Genomic DNA, 14964 nt, shown 5'->3' with positions numbered 1-14964 from the left:
AAGATTTGGTCCAGTTGACCCACACAACCTTAAAAATCTTCGTCCCCGAGACGTTGAAAGGCTGTGTTTGCAATAGTGAGTTTCCTAATTTGAAAAACGATAAAAAAAAAGAGTCATAAATAAGTCAGGTGATGTTGTTATGTCATAAATAGCCAAATATTCCCAAACGGGGCACCGAAGGGCTGACTTTGCATAAACAACCACCTTTGGTCGTATTTTGATTTTTGACCTTCACAGCCTTAAAATTTTTGCCCCTGAGGCGCAGGAAGGCCGTGTCGCAATATCGGGTCTTTTATCTAAAAATATTAGAATTAAGAATTGAGTTCTTCATTTAAAATATAGGGTTAATTTTGAGTCGATAATATAGATAGTAGTTTTTGGAGTTAAATAAAAGTTTTCTTTTGCTTAAACGCTTTAATAAATGTGCAGGATGAGCACAACAATAAATGAGCCTTTTTCAATAATGACCAAAATCCCTTTTGAGCTGCAATTGTGGTGGAATGATTTGGGCAAAGAAGGGCAAGACGAAGTGAGAAAATATTTGAAAGACCTTCCGGATTTATTAGACATTCAGCCTCGGGGGGATATCATCAGGGCATTGGTCGCCCATTGGGATTCGGCACATAATGTGTTTCATTTTTCAGACTTTGAACTCACCCCAACAATAGAAGAAATAGCGGGGTACATTGGAAGTGACCAAGCTCCATTGAGATTCAAATACTTGATTGCTCCTAGAGCCATTACCATACATCGATTCCTGGATTCCTTGAAAGTACCCCGGACAGTTCATCACCCAGATTTTGCAAAGGGTTTCTGCAGTTTCCGCTTCGTGTATGATAGATATGGACATGTGGGCGGGTTCAATAATCCAGACTTTAAGCTTTGCAGCAGAAATAGCCGACAAAAATGGGAGAAACACAGGCGAGTGGCATTTATGGTAGCTTTTTTGGGTCTCGTAATATTCCCAAGGAAAGATGGTAATATTGATTTGAAAATAGCAGGCGTCGTCAGTACTTTGCAAACCATGGGGAAAAGCACTTTAGCACCTATGATTGTGGCTGATATCTTCAGAGCTCTCACTGCGTGCAAAGCTGGGGGCAAATTTTTTGAGGGATGTAACTTATTGTTGCAAATATGGATGATTGAGCATTTGTGCCCGCGCTCTCAGTTATTGAGTTATGGCTCGGCTGAGAAAACTTGTATAGGGGAATTTTGTACGAGAATCAAAGGGGTTGGTCTACCTGAAGGAGTCACAGCTTGGGCATTATTATTTCGGAACCTCGAGGCTAGCCAGATACAGTGGGTGCTTGGATGGTTGTCTGTCGAGGAAGTCATATATATGCCAGCAGCCCGACCGCATTTTTTGTTAATGGGACTCAAAAGCATACAACCTTATGCACCATATCGGGTTCTGAGGCAACTCGGTAGATATCAAGTAATACCGAGAGATGAAGATTTAAGTACCCAAGTGATCGAAATTAGTCCTGACGGTCGATTCCCCGAGGAAGAGGTTCGTCAAATTTGGAGTGAGTGTCAATATCTGATGGCAAACACTTGTGTGTCTGATAGGGTCAGAGGGGAAATTGCTCCAGGGTATCACGAATGGTTCAGAGGTGACGTGGCATATGGAAGACCGGCTAAAAGACCTCATCTCGAAGATTTCGCCAAGTCGTCCCAAGAGCAGTGGGATTGGTTAGCAAAGGAAGAAAGCTATCGGGTTGAGATTGGTAAATTAAAGCAACAAGTCGAGAGTCTGAAATTCGAGAGCAGTGTACAGGTTGCCGAGGATCAAGGTGAAATGAATAGACTAGCCAGAGAAAATGACGCTCTTAAAGCCCAAGTCCGACAGTTGAAGATAACCATCGATAAGCAACCGAGGAGCCGATCCGATGAACAATTGGTAAAAAGATTGGAAAGCGAAGTCAGAGAATGGCGGGATGAGCTAGGAAAAGCTGAAAATGTCATGGCAGAACTCAAAGCACAATGGGCGACAAGAACCGAAGAGCGTCGCCAATACTTGAATCAGTTGAAGAGGGACCATGAGAAAATTGTTGCCAATTTAAAGAGAAAAGTAGTTGCCCTTGAAGGTAGAGCGGTTAGGCAGGCTAGAGACTTCGAAACTGAGAGCGGACATTGTTACAACTTGTTAGCCCAAATGGAGGCAGAAGTGCAACAGCTGCAAGACCAGCACTTGCAAGACTCCCGAGCTTTAAAGACGTGCAGCGATCAGATAAGACGCTTGCTCATAGAAAAGAAGCAAACAAAAGACAGGATTAGAGCCATTGCTCATGCTATTGTCAGGAGATGTCGGGTTTGTGAAGACATGACCCGTACTACTTTTATCTCAGCAGTGATGATCTATGTGAAGCGAACCATGAATGAGTTAGAGCAGCTTGAAAGGGATTTGGATCCTAGACCCGCGGCGAGGCCGAACGACGCCCCGCGGATACCTAAGTTTGAAGCACTAGAATATGCATAGTCCGTGTCTTTGAGTGTCTACCATGTCGAGTCAGTCTTTTGTACGTCCGGATTGAGTATGTTTGCAGCTTAGAGTTTTTGTTTGCTTTCAGATTACGTTTGTTAGTTTCTTTCCAAAACAAAAGATGTCGAGTTTGTAAGAGTCTGTTTATTAATGAAAGTTGAGCATTTTATTTCCACCCATATTTTTACATTTATCTGCACGAACTACGCTTGGTCTGATTCGTGCGGGGTCACGATACGTAGGCAATCTCTATAAGATTCGACCGTAATTTAAAAAAAAAAAAAGAAAAAGAATATATGTTTGTCAGAGCAAAAATAAGCTGGGATGATGCATGAGGTCAGAGCAAAAGCATGTTAGAAATGATTAACGTGCAATTACAATATCTGTTAAGACTCTAACACTGACAAGTTTGTTGTTTTTCCAATATCAGTTAGTTGTTAGAGCGTACTGGCACCGTACCATTATCAAACAAGATCAAAAGGTCCTATACCAGAAAGCATGACTGGGTCAGACAACAGCGTTGAGTCAGAAAAAACGGCCAATCAGATGCTGAAGGAAGCCCTGGAGAAAATGGAAAAAATGAGGCTAGAAATGAATGAAATGCAGATAGCCTTAGCTAGAGCCCAGAAGGGGCAAGAACTACCCGTTACTCCTACCCTCCAACCAGTACACACGCCGGAATACCCCTCTCCCGGTCCTTCAACAAGTTTCCCAAGCCATCACTATTATCAGGGAAGAGAGGCTTATGATTCCCAAGCTCCACCTCCCACTCAAAACCCTCCTCCACCAAATGTTCCCGTCTTTGTGGCACCTCCCCCAGCTCCACTACATAGATCATCCAGTGAGCCGCTATTCCAAGCTCACGACACCCAATATTACCCTCCCGAACCCACTTTCAAAGCGCCTGAGCCATATACCTCCTCTCCCCATTTTGAAATCCCGGGAGAAGTTGAGAAACCGGTTAAGAATGCAGAACAAGAGGAGGTAATTCGTAAAGTCAAAAGCCTGGAGCAATCCTTCAGGAACATGCATGGTTTAGGAAACCAAGTTAGTGTCGCATACAAAGATTTGTGCCCTTTTCCTGATGTACAGTTGCCTGCGGGGTTTAAAATGCCAAAGTTTGACTTATATGAGGGGCACGGTGACCCAGTAGCCCATCTGCGTGGTTTTTGTAGCAAAATGAGAGGGGCTGGGGGAAAAGATGAGTTGTTGATAGCATATTTCGGGCAAAGCCTGAGCGGGTCAGCGCTAGAATGGTACACGAGGCAAGACCCCGGCCGATGGTATACATGGGATGATTTGGCCCAGGCATTCATCGGCCATTTTCAATATAACCTCGAAATAGTCCCTGATCGTCTGTCATTGTTGAAACTAGAAAAGAAGCCTGGGGAAAGTTTTAGAGAGTTTGGTTTCCGCTGGAGGGAACAAGCTGCAAGGGTTGATCCTCCCATGCGGGAAAGTGAGATGGTAGATTACTTCTTGCAAACATTGGAACCTACCTATTTTGGTCATCTAGTGACATCTGTCGGGAAGTCGTTTAATGAAGTGGTAAAGATGGGAGCCATGATTGAAGAAGGATTGAAATCTAACAAGATCTTGAGCTACTCGGCTTTGAAAGCAACCACCCAGGCCATCCAAAGCGGTACTGGTGGTGTGCTGGGAAAGAAGAAGAAAGAAGAAGTTGCTGCAGTTGAAGCTAATGTTTGGTCCAGGCACAATAACCGTCCACTCTACTACAACCAACCCAGACCCCATCACCCAAACTATCAATATACCTCATATGGTCCACCGCAACACTATTATCCACCACCAGAACCACAATTTTCTATTCACCATGCCCAGACCTACACTCAACCCCCAGTGCACTCGCAATGGCGTACACCAAGTCCCCAAAATACACAGCCACACCCACAAAACACCTATCCACCTCCCAGGGCTAACAGACCAGGAACCAGCTTCCGCCCAAACCAAGCTTTTAGAAATGAGAAGGCCCCAAACAAAAAAACATTTACCCCGCTGGGAGAATCTTACACTTCTCTTTTCCACAGATTGAAACAGTTGGGGATGTTGACCCCAGTTGAATCCAAAGCACCAAATCCTCTTCCCAGAAACCTGGACCACTCTGTTAGCTGCGAGTATTGCTCAGGGATGCCGGGGCACGATACTGAAAAATGTTGGAAGTTGAAAAACGCAATCCAAGAGCTCATTGATAATCGTCGTATTGAGGTACAGGCTCCAGAGGCCCCGAACATCAATCAAAATCCGTTACCAGCGCATTATGAGGCCAACATGATCGAACTGATACATAAGGGGGAAGAGCCTAAGAAACCTTCGCAGGTGGTTATGGTGATTCGTTCTACGGAAACCAAAGAAAAGACAGTGAGTGCAAGGCCAGTGGTTCAGTTAAAAGCAGTAGAAGACAAGCCAGTGCTAGTAATGGGAAAGGGATCGTTTGTGGCCGAGAAAAAGCAGGAGCCAGTCAAGATAGTGGTACCAAGGTCAGTATCCATGCCCGTGGTGGTCGTGAAGGGAGTCTATATAGAGCCGGTTGTCATAAAACCGGTAGTCCAGTTACCCATGGTTGATAGCAAAGCCGTACCCTGGAAATATGACAAAGTAGTGGTGACATACAAAGGAAAGGAAATTGAGGAAGAAAGTTGTGAAGCACAGGGACTGACCCGGTCAGGACGTTGTTTCGCCCCTGAAGAGTTGAGAAAAGCTAAGGGCGCAAAAGACAATCCAGTGCCAGTTAAAAAAGCTGTAACGGAAGAGGAAGCAGAAGAGTTTCTGAAAAAGATGAAAGGACAAGATTATTCCATTGTTGATCAACTGAGAAAAACACCGGCCCAAATCTCGTTGTTGTCATTATTAATTCACTCTGATGAGCATTGCCGAGCTTTAATGAAGATATTGAATGAGGCTCATGTGCCTGACAAAATCTCAGTAAACCATTTAGAGACAATTGCCAACAAGATCTTTGAAGTGAACAGGATAGCATTTTCTGATGATGAATTGCCTATGGAAGGCACAGAACACAACAAGGCTCTCTATTTGACGGTCAAATGTGAAGGTTCAATGGTTACTCGGGCACTAATCGATAACGGGTCGAGCGCTAATATTTGCACGTTATCCACATTGAACAAGTTAAAGATTGATGAGGATAGAATCCGCAAAAATAGCATTTGTGTTCGAGGGTTCGATGGAGGGGGAACAAACACAGTAGGGGATATTGTACTCGAATTGACTATTGGCCCAGTCGAGTTCACGATGGAATTTCAGGTGTTGGATGCTGCAGTATCCTATAATCTTTTGTTGGGTCGACCGTGGATTCATGCGGCAAAAGCCGTGCCCTCCACACTGCACCAAATGATCAAATTCGAGTGGGACAGACAAGAAATTGTGTTACATGGGGAAGATCACACATGCGCCGTGAATGATGCCATTGTACCCTTTATAGAGACCGAAGATGATAAGGGGCCATGGGTGTATCAGATCCTCGACACGGTTCCGGTGAGCAGGTTGCTTGAGGGTAAAAGCATGCCATGTCCTAGGGTGTCAGCTACGACCGTCATGGTAGTGTCAGAAATGTTGAATAACGGGTTCGTGCCCGGGAAGGGTTTGGGGGTTGAACTGCAGGGCATTACTCAACCTGTGTCTTTGCCCAAAAATTTGGACACCTTCGGGTTAGGGTTCAAACCAACAGCGGCAGATATCAGAAAGGCCCGTAAATTGAAGAAGAAAGCTTGGGTGCTCCCTAAACCAATTCCTCGATTGTCCAGGTCCTTCGTCAGGCCGAATATCAAGAAACAGTCATTGGCAAAGATATCGGGTTCGTTAGTTGAGGCGGATGGGAATTTGGATAAGGTGTTTGAGAAAGTATTTGTTGAAGTAAACATGGTTGAGGCCGGGGAAGGGTCAAGCAGAGCAGACATACAGTACATCGGACCACGTGCTAACATCAGCAATTGGGAAGCTACTCCTCTTCCAGTTCGGAGGGAGTCGTGGTAGTGGGTTTTGTTTTCCTTTTTGTCACCTGGATTATTCCAGGGTTTGTAATCCAGTTGTTATGTTCCGTCCGTTTGGATGAGTTAAAACCTTGTTGTCTTTACGTTTAATGAAATGCAATTTTCTTCGTCCCTAATTCTCTTTCCATTTTCGTTTCTTTTCTTTGTACAGTTCTCTTTATGCTGATATCAATGACATGACATGCATGAGGAATCTTCGGCCCAGCTTTAAAAGCCAATCTAATTCAGAAGTAATAATACAAGAGGTCGAGTGTGATGATGGGATGGATTGTAATAATGATGAAGCTTATGAGGAAATTAGTAAAGAATTAAGCCACTTTGAAGAAAAACCCAAACCTAACCTAAATGACACAGAAGCAGTTAATCTAGGGGACCAAGATAACGTATGGGAAACTAAAATAAGTGTTCATTTGGATCCACAACTCAAGGAGGAGATAATTAAAGTATTGCATGAGTACAAAGACGTTTTTGCATGGTCATATGATGATATGCCGGGTCTAAGCACCGATTTGGTGGTTCATAAATTGCCCACTGATCCAGCACTCCTCCCTGTCAAGCAGAAGTTGAGAAAGTTCAAAACAGACATAAGTGTGAAGATCAAAGAAGAGATCTCCAAGCAGTTTGAGGCAAGGGTCATTCAGGTTACACGGTACCCCACTTGGTTAGCCAATGTCGTGCCTGTGCCAAAGAAAGATGGCAAGACCAGGGTGTGCGTCGATTATCGAGACCTTAACAAAGCAAGCCCAAAAGATAATTTCCCACTGCCCAACATCCATATACTGATCGACAATTGTGCCAAACATGATATTGGCTCTTTTGTGGATTGTTATGCGGGTTATCATCAGATTCTAATGGATAAGGAAGATGCAGAAAAGACGGCATTCATCACGCCGTGGGGAACGTATTGTTATCGGGTCATGCCGTTTGGTTTGAAAAATGCTGGGGCAACTTATATGAGGGCCATGACAACTATCTTCCATGATATGATACATAAAGAAATTGAGGTATACGTGGATGATGTGATCGTTAAGTCTAGACAGCAATCTGACCATGCCAGAGATTTGAGAAAATTCTTTCAAAGGCTTCGCAGATACAATCTTAAGCTCAATCCTGCGAAATGTGCTTTCGGGGTGCCATCTGGGAAGTTGTTGGGATTTATAGTTAGCCGGAGGGGTATTGAATTAGACCCGTCAAAGATCAAAGCTATTCAGGAGTTGACACCTCCAAGAAACAAAACCGAGGTGATGAGTTTGTTGGGAAGACTGAACTATATCAGCAGGTTCATTGCTCAGCTCACGGCAACGTGTGAACCAATTTTCAAATTGTTAAAGAAAGATGTCGCGGTCAAATGGACTGATGAATGCCAGGAGGCTTTTGATAAGATAAAGAGGTATTTGTTAATCCCACCCGTGCTGGTCCCACCAGAACCAGGGAGACCTTTGATTCTATATCTGACAGTTGTGGACAGTTCATTCGGCTGTGTACTGGGGCAGCATGATGTTACGGGCAGAAAGGAGCAGGCTATCTACTATCTCAGTAAGAAGTTCACATCTTACGAGGTCAAGTATACTCATCTGGAAAGGACATGTTGTGCCCTAACTTGGGTGGCACAGAAATTGAAACATTACTTGTCATCTTACACCACTTACCTTATATCTCGCTTGGACCCGTTGAAGTATATTTTCCAGAAACCCATGCCCACAGGAAGGCTTGCAAAGTGGCAGATCTTACTTACAGAGTTCGACATTGTCTATGTGACACGGACTGCCATGAAAGCACAGGCATTAGCCGATCACTTGGCTGAGAACCCCGTTGATGAAGATTATGAGCCTTTGAAAACTTATTTCCCTGATGAAGAGATAATGCACATTGAAGAATTAGAACAAGCTGAGAAGTCGGGATGGAAACTTTTCTTTGATGGGGCTGCAAATATGAAGGGTGTGGGAATAGGAGCAGTACTTATTTCGGAAACAGGTCAGCATTACCCTGTTACAGCTCGGCTTCGTTTCTACTGTACAAACAACATGGCAGAATATGAGGCGTGTATATTGGGATTGAGATTAGCTGTGGATATGGGTGTACAGGAAGTCTTGGTCATGGGTGACTCGGACTTACTGGTACACCAGATTCAAGGGGAATGGGAAACACGGGACTTGAAGCTTATACCGTATCGACAATGTCTGCATGAGCTTTGCCAGCGTTTTCAGGCCATAGAATTCAGACACATTCCAAGGATTCATAATGAGGTTGCTGACGCTTTGGCTACTTTGGCATCAATGTTGCACCATCCAGATAAGGCCTATGTTGATCCATTGCAGATTCAAGTCCGTGATCAACATGCTTACTGCAATATGATAGAAGAGGAAATCGATGGAGAGCCATGGTTCCATGATATCAAAGAGTACATCAAAGCGGGAGTGTATCCAACGCAGGCCACCGGTGATCAGAAAAGAACAATTCGACGGTTGGCAAGTGGGTTTTTCCTTAGTGGAGGAGTACTGTACAAAAGAACGCCAGAGCTCGGTTTGTTGAGATGTATAGATGCACGGCAGGCCACAACTATCATGACTGAGGTGCATTCCGGAGTTTGCGGACCGCATATGAGTGGGTATGTTCTAGCAAAGAAAATTCTTCGAGCAGGTTATTATTGGCTCACGATGGAGCGAGATTGTATAAGTTTTGTGCGTAAGTGTCATCAATGCCAAATACATGGAGATTTGATTCATGCTCCACCATCAGAATTACATACGATGTCCGCGCCATGGCCTTTTGTTGCATGGGGCATGGATGTTATTGGGCCAATTGATCCAGCAGCATCAAATGGGCACAGATTTATCTTGGTAGCTATAGATTATTTTACCAAATGGGTGGAAGCGAAGACATTCAAGTCTGTGACCAAGAAGGCTGTAGTTGACTTCGTGCATGCAAATATCATATGTCGGTTTGGGATCCCAAAGGTAATCATCACAGATAATGGGGCTAATCTTAATAGTCATTTGATGAAGGAGACATGTGAGCAGTTTAAGATTGCTCACAGGCACTCTACTCCGTACCGTCCCAAGGCAAATGGTGCGGTTGAAGCGGCCAATAAGAACATAAAGAAAATACTCCGGAAGATGGTTGAAGGATCTAGACAATGGCACGAGAAATTGCCTTTTGCATTGTTAGGATATCGCACCACCATGCGTACCTCGGTAGGGGCGACTCCTTACTCATTGGTATATGGTACCGAGGCGGTAATACCCGCAGAAGTGGAAATCCCATCTCTGCGAATCATTGCAGAGGCTGAAATCAATGATGATGAATGGGTGAAAAGCCGTCTTGAGCAGTTGAGTTTGATCGATGAGAAAAGATTGGCATCAGTGTGTCATGGCCAACTGTACCAACGAAGAATGGCAAGAGCATACAACAAAAAAGTACGTCCAAGGAAATTTGAAGTAGGGCAATTAGTACTGAGGCGGATCTTGCCTCATTGGTCTGAGGCAAAAGGAAAATTTGCCCCAAACTGGCAAGGACCATTTGTAGTAACCAGAGTGTTGTCTAATGGAGCATTGTATTTGACAGATGCGGAAGGAAAATGTGTAGAAATGACCATCAATTCCGATGCGGTCAAGAGATATTATGTATGATTTCTTTATTTTTCTAAATGTATCTGTTCGTATTTGGCATATCTTAAAGATTGAAATGATGAAGGCATTTTGTTCTGCTATCCAAACACTCATATCCCTTGTTATCCCCTTCGAGCCTTACTTATTTTTCATGCACCTCTTTCGGAATCATCGGCATTATCAGAGAACACAAGTGTCGAACATAAAGGAAAAAAAGGAAAGAAAAGAAAAAAAAGAGAAAAGAAAAAAAAAGAAAAGAAGAAAAGAAAAGAAGGAAAAATGAAAAAAAAGGGAAAGAAGAGAAAACATAACAACGTAGTCTCTATGAAGTGAACTACGTTTGACTTGATCCCGAAAGGGTACGTAGGCAGCCTTACTCCAAGGTTCAGTCATACCAAATAGAAATCCAAAAATCCCCAAGCAAGAAACTGGGGCAGAAGTGGTGATTGTTATGAAAGTTGGATTCCGAAAGTTGTAATTTGAACCCATTGGAATTGTTTTGAGCCTTTTATACCTTTCTTTCTAAATCAATCCAAAAGCCTACATTACGGACCGAAGAAAGACCTTATGATCAGTTTTGAGAAATGCCAAGATGAACAGGTAGGAATAACCCACGATAGGGGCAACACTCTGGTTCGAGCAAGAAGAACAAAAATAAATGAGAGAGTCTTATGGGTGAAAACCCTCACGGGCACCGTAAGGCGACGGGAGCTGAGAGAAAAATAAATGAGAGAGTCTTGTTGGTGAAAACCTTTACGGGCACCTCAAGGCGAAGGTGAGATAAGAAATGGAAAACTGAGAAAGGTATGTTGATAGAAACCGTTTCGCGGTACCGCAGGGAAACAAGGTTAAGGTCTAGATAAATCAAACAAGTGATGGAAGTTCTGGGCAATGAGGTACGGCAATTGAGAGTTGTTTGTTTGGACAGATTGGGCTGATTAATCCAAAATGCATGTCTTGACCATTGGTACTAGTTGTCTCGTTCAGATAAGTTTCTTTTCTTTCTCTTTTCAAACAGTCATCTGGTTTTGGATTCTTCTTATCCTTAACTCAAAAATCATTTCATTTTTCTTTTGAGGGTTTTTATCTAGCTGAGATGTTTCAGTGCCAGTTTTGTTCGATGCAAGCAGAAAGGACTTCAAAGTTCACTACCAGCTTCTAGAATTGTAAAGCACAACGTGGTCAGAGCATGTCAAAAACAACTTAATGTCAAGTGGAATACAGGGAATTAACGGAAGTTTCATCGGTGAAATGATTGGGAAATGTCGTGGGAAAGGCGAAAGCTCAAATAAAAGGTCAGAAAAGTGAAATAACAGCAGGGGTGTAAAGCATTTAGGTCGCCAGAGGTTGGGAAATTTAAAAGTTGGTCAGAAAGTCAAGCAGTTCAGGGTCAGTGTGTGGAAATTAGTCAACACAAAGCAAGGCAGTGGAAGGATTTTTCAGCAAGAATGCCATCAACTAACCACTGTTTTAAACTGACGAAATTTTCTTTGATTAAGCAGGGGGAGAAAAATTAGTTGTTGAAGAGGAATTCTCCAGGAGGGAAAAACAAGCACTAATTAGGATAAATGCAAGTTGTCAGGAGTCCGCCTGGAGAACAGAGACGTATTTTTCAAGTTTGACGTCAGGAGTCCGCCTGGAGAACAGAGACGTATTTTTCAAGTTTGACGTCAGGAGTCCGCCTGAAGAACGGAGACATACAGTTTAAATTTTAAAAGTCAGGAGTCCGCCTGAAGAACAGAGACATACAGTTTAAATTTTAAAAGTCAGGAGTCCGCCTGGAGAATAGAGACATTCATTTCAAATTTAGCAATCAGGAGTCCGCCTGGAGAACAGAGACGTACTTTTCAAGTTTGACGTCAGGAGTCCGCCTGAAGAACGGAGACATACAGCTTAAATTTTAAAAGTCAGGAGTCCGCCTGGAGAACAGAGACATACTTTTCAAGTTTGGTGTAAGGAGTCCGCCTGAAGAACAGAGACACATAGTTTAAATTTTAAAAGTCAGAAGTCTGCCTGGAGAATAGAGATATTACATTTCAGGAGTTGAAGTTGGGAGCCCGCCCATAGAACAGAGGCATACATTTCAGTCTTTTCATTTCAAGCATTGAAGTTGGGAGCCCGCCCAGATAATAGAGGCATATATTTCAGTCTTTACATTCCAAGCGTTGAAGTTGGGAGCCCGCCCAGATAGCAGAGGCATACATTCAGTCTTTTTATTTCAAGTGTTGAAGTTGGGAGCCCGCCCATAGAACAGAGGAATACATTTCAGTCTTTATATTTCAAGCGTTGAAGTTGGGAGCCCACCCAGATAACAGAGGCATACATTTCAGTCTTTTCATTTCAAGTGTTGAAGTTGGGAGCCCGCCCATATAACAGAGGAACACATTCAGCATTAATTTTCAAGTATTAAAGTTGGGAGCCCGCCCATCGAACAGAGGCATACATTTCAAGATCAAGTCACAGGACAATAAAACAGAGGGTTACAACAGGAATCCCCAGCAGAAAACAATAAAAATCCCCAGCATCAGGAAGCAGAAGGTTGCAATAAGAGGTCCCAGCAAAAACTCAAGTGCTTGTGTCGAAAGGAAGAAAAGCATCGGAAGAAAAGCACCGGAAAAAAATGCAAGCAGACAAGAAAGCAAGGCAACAAGAAAAATTGCAGTATAGCCTAGCTTCTTGTTTTCTTTTAAGCAAGGTGTAACAAGGAGATCGGTAAGCAGTAGTAATAGCATGCAACAACAGTAACAATGCAGTCCCACGGTAGTCCCAGCTACCAAAAACTTCCCGAACTACATTGACCTGATTCCTGTTTAGCCCAGGATATGTAGGAAACCTTTGAAGCAAAGGTTCGGTCAAATCTTTTTCAAAAATGCTTCACACGGAGTACTCGGATGGGCAAAAATCGCTCGCTTTATCTTTGCACGAAAACCCTACGTGTCTTCGGGCAAAGAGGGGCAGCTGTAAGCACGTGATTTTTGCCCAATATGAGAATTACTCCCCAAAAATTCAAAAATAAAATAATTTTCCTTGGTGTGCAATTTTGTGATATTTTGTGATATTTTGAATAATTATTTGTATTTGTCTGTGCATGTTTATTTGCTAAATTAATAAAAAATACAAAAATATATCGCATTTTGTATGTAGGATTTAATTCTATAATTTGTTAGTAATTAAGTTTGTTTACAAAAAAATAAAAATTTACAAAAATAGGCATCGTTTGCATTTTTAGCATTTAATGTCCAAATATACAATTTTATGCTTAATTATTACTTAATTGTGCGTTAATTGTTATTGGAAGTTAATTTGCACTTTTATAACTTAATTTAGTTCTTAATAATAATTTAAGTATTTTTATAATTTAGTTTTAGAGAAATAAAAAGAAGAAAAGAGAGCGAAAATATAAAGAAAGTCGGAATTGGGCCTCTTCTTCGATTTCAAGCCACAGGCCCAAAAAATGGCCCAATCTTCCCAAACGACCCAGTCCATTTCAAACCGGGTCAACCCGGTCCATAACCCAACACCCCCTATCTTGCATTTCAAAAAAAAAAACAAAGCAAAACAAAACAAAACAAAAAAAAGAAAAGGAAGAAAACCCTAAAAAATCCCTCTCTCTCATCCGCCCCCCCCCCCCCTTCTCTTTCTCTCTTTTCTTCTTCTTCTTCAAGCATCCAAACACCCCATCCATGGCTGCCCTTCCCCCACCTCTTCTTCTTCACATACACACACACAACCACGGCAACACAACACACACACACCCGCCGCCCGTGTTTCTTCTTCTTCTTCAAGATCGCGAGTGTTTCTTCTTCTTCAAGTTCACGTTGATCGTTGCTTCTTCTTCTTCCTCACTTCATGATGCTGCGTGACTGCTTCGTCCAGCATCTACTGCTGCTCACGTTTTGCATTGTTGCTGCCCCGTCCGGCATCGCTTTCACGGTTGTCTGCTACCTCTCCTTCAAGCTCTTCGTTTGTCCGTTCGTGATCGTCTTCGGCGTCAAATGATTTTGGTGCGATATTTGTTTCCGGGCAGATTTGTTTCCGTTCAAGTTCGTCATTGTTTCGATCCGGTTAGTGGGTTTTTGAGTTTCATTTTTTGCCCGTAATTTGTTTGATATTTTTCGGATCCAAAATCGATAAATGATTCAATTCTTGTTTTGTTTGTTCATCATTGAAATAATTTTTTTTTAGTTTGTTTATATGTTTGGTTGGTTTAATTTTCAGATTCAAATGAAAATTTAATTAATTGATTTTCAGTTTATTTCATGTTAATTTAATTTTTGCAAAAAAAGGAATTGTTAGTTTAGGTTTAATATTGTTAGATTTAGTTTAAATCGCTTGAATCCGTTGTTTGTTTAATATAGATTTCATTCATGATCATGTATCTTTGTTATATTTTTTTTGTTGGATTTAATTAAGAAAGATTAATTGATTATTTGAAGATTAGTGATTTGAATATGTTTATTTGTTTTGTTTAAGTTCAATTCGAAATTTGAATAAAGTTTGTTATTGTGGTTGAATCTTTTCATTCATGTTCATACTTTATTTGATTGATCTTGAATCCGAAATTTGTATAGTTTGATTTTCTTATTTCTTGTTTATCATTTGTGATTATTTCTTGAATTGGTCTCATAATCTTGTTTAAAGTTTAATATAAGAATTGTTTGTTGTAATGTTGTTAGAGTTGATTTTAAGTTCAATATTATTGAATTTAAGAATCTAAATATACTTGTTTGATTGTTGTTGTTTAAATCCGAAAAATAGGTTTGTTGTTGCTAAAAATATTGTTCAATCAAATTTTAGTTGTTCTTGGTTGTTCAATTTGTGTTCATGTGATTTGTTGTTGAAATGTTGT

This window comes from Nicotiana sylvestris, chromosome 8 (genome assembly GCF_000393655.2).
Source record: "Nicotiana sylvestris chromosome 8, ASM39365v2, whole genome shotgun sequence".
NCBI classification, from domain to species: Eukaryota; Viridiplantae; Streptophyta; class Magnoliopsida; order Solanales; family Solanaceae; genus Nicotiana; species Nicotiana sylvestris.
This window is presented reverse-complemented; position numbering follows the sequence as displayed.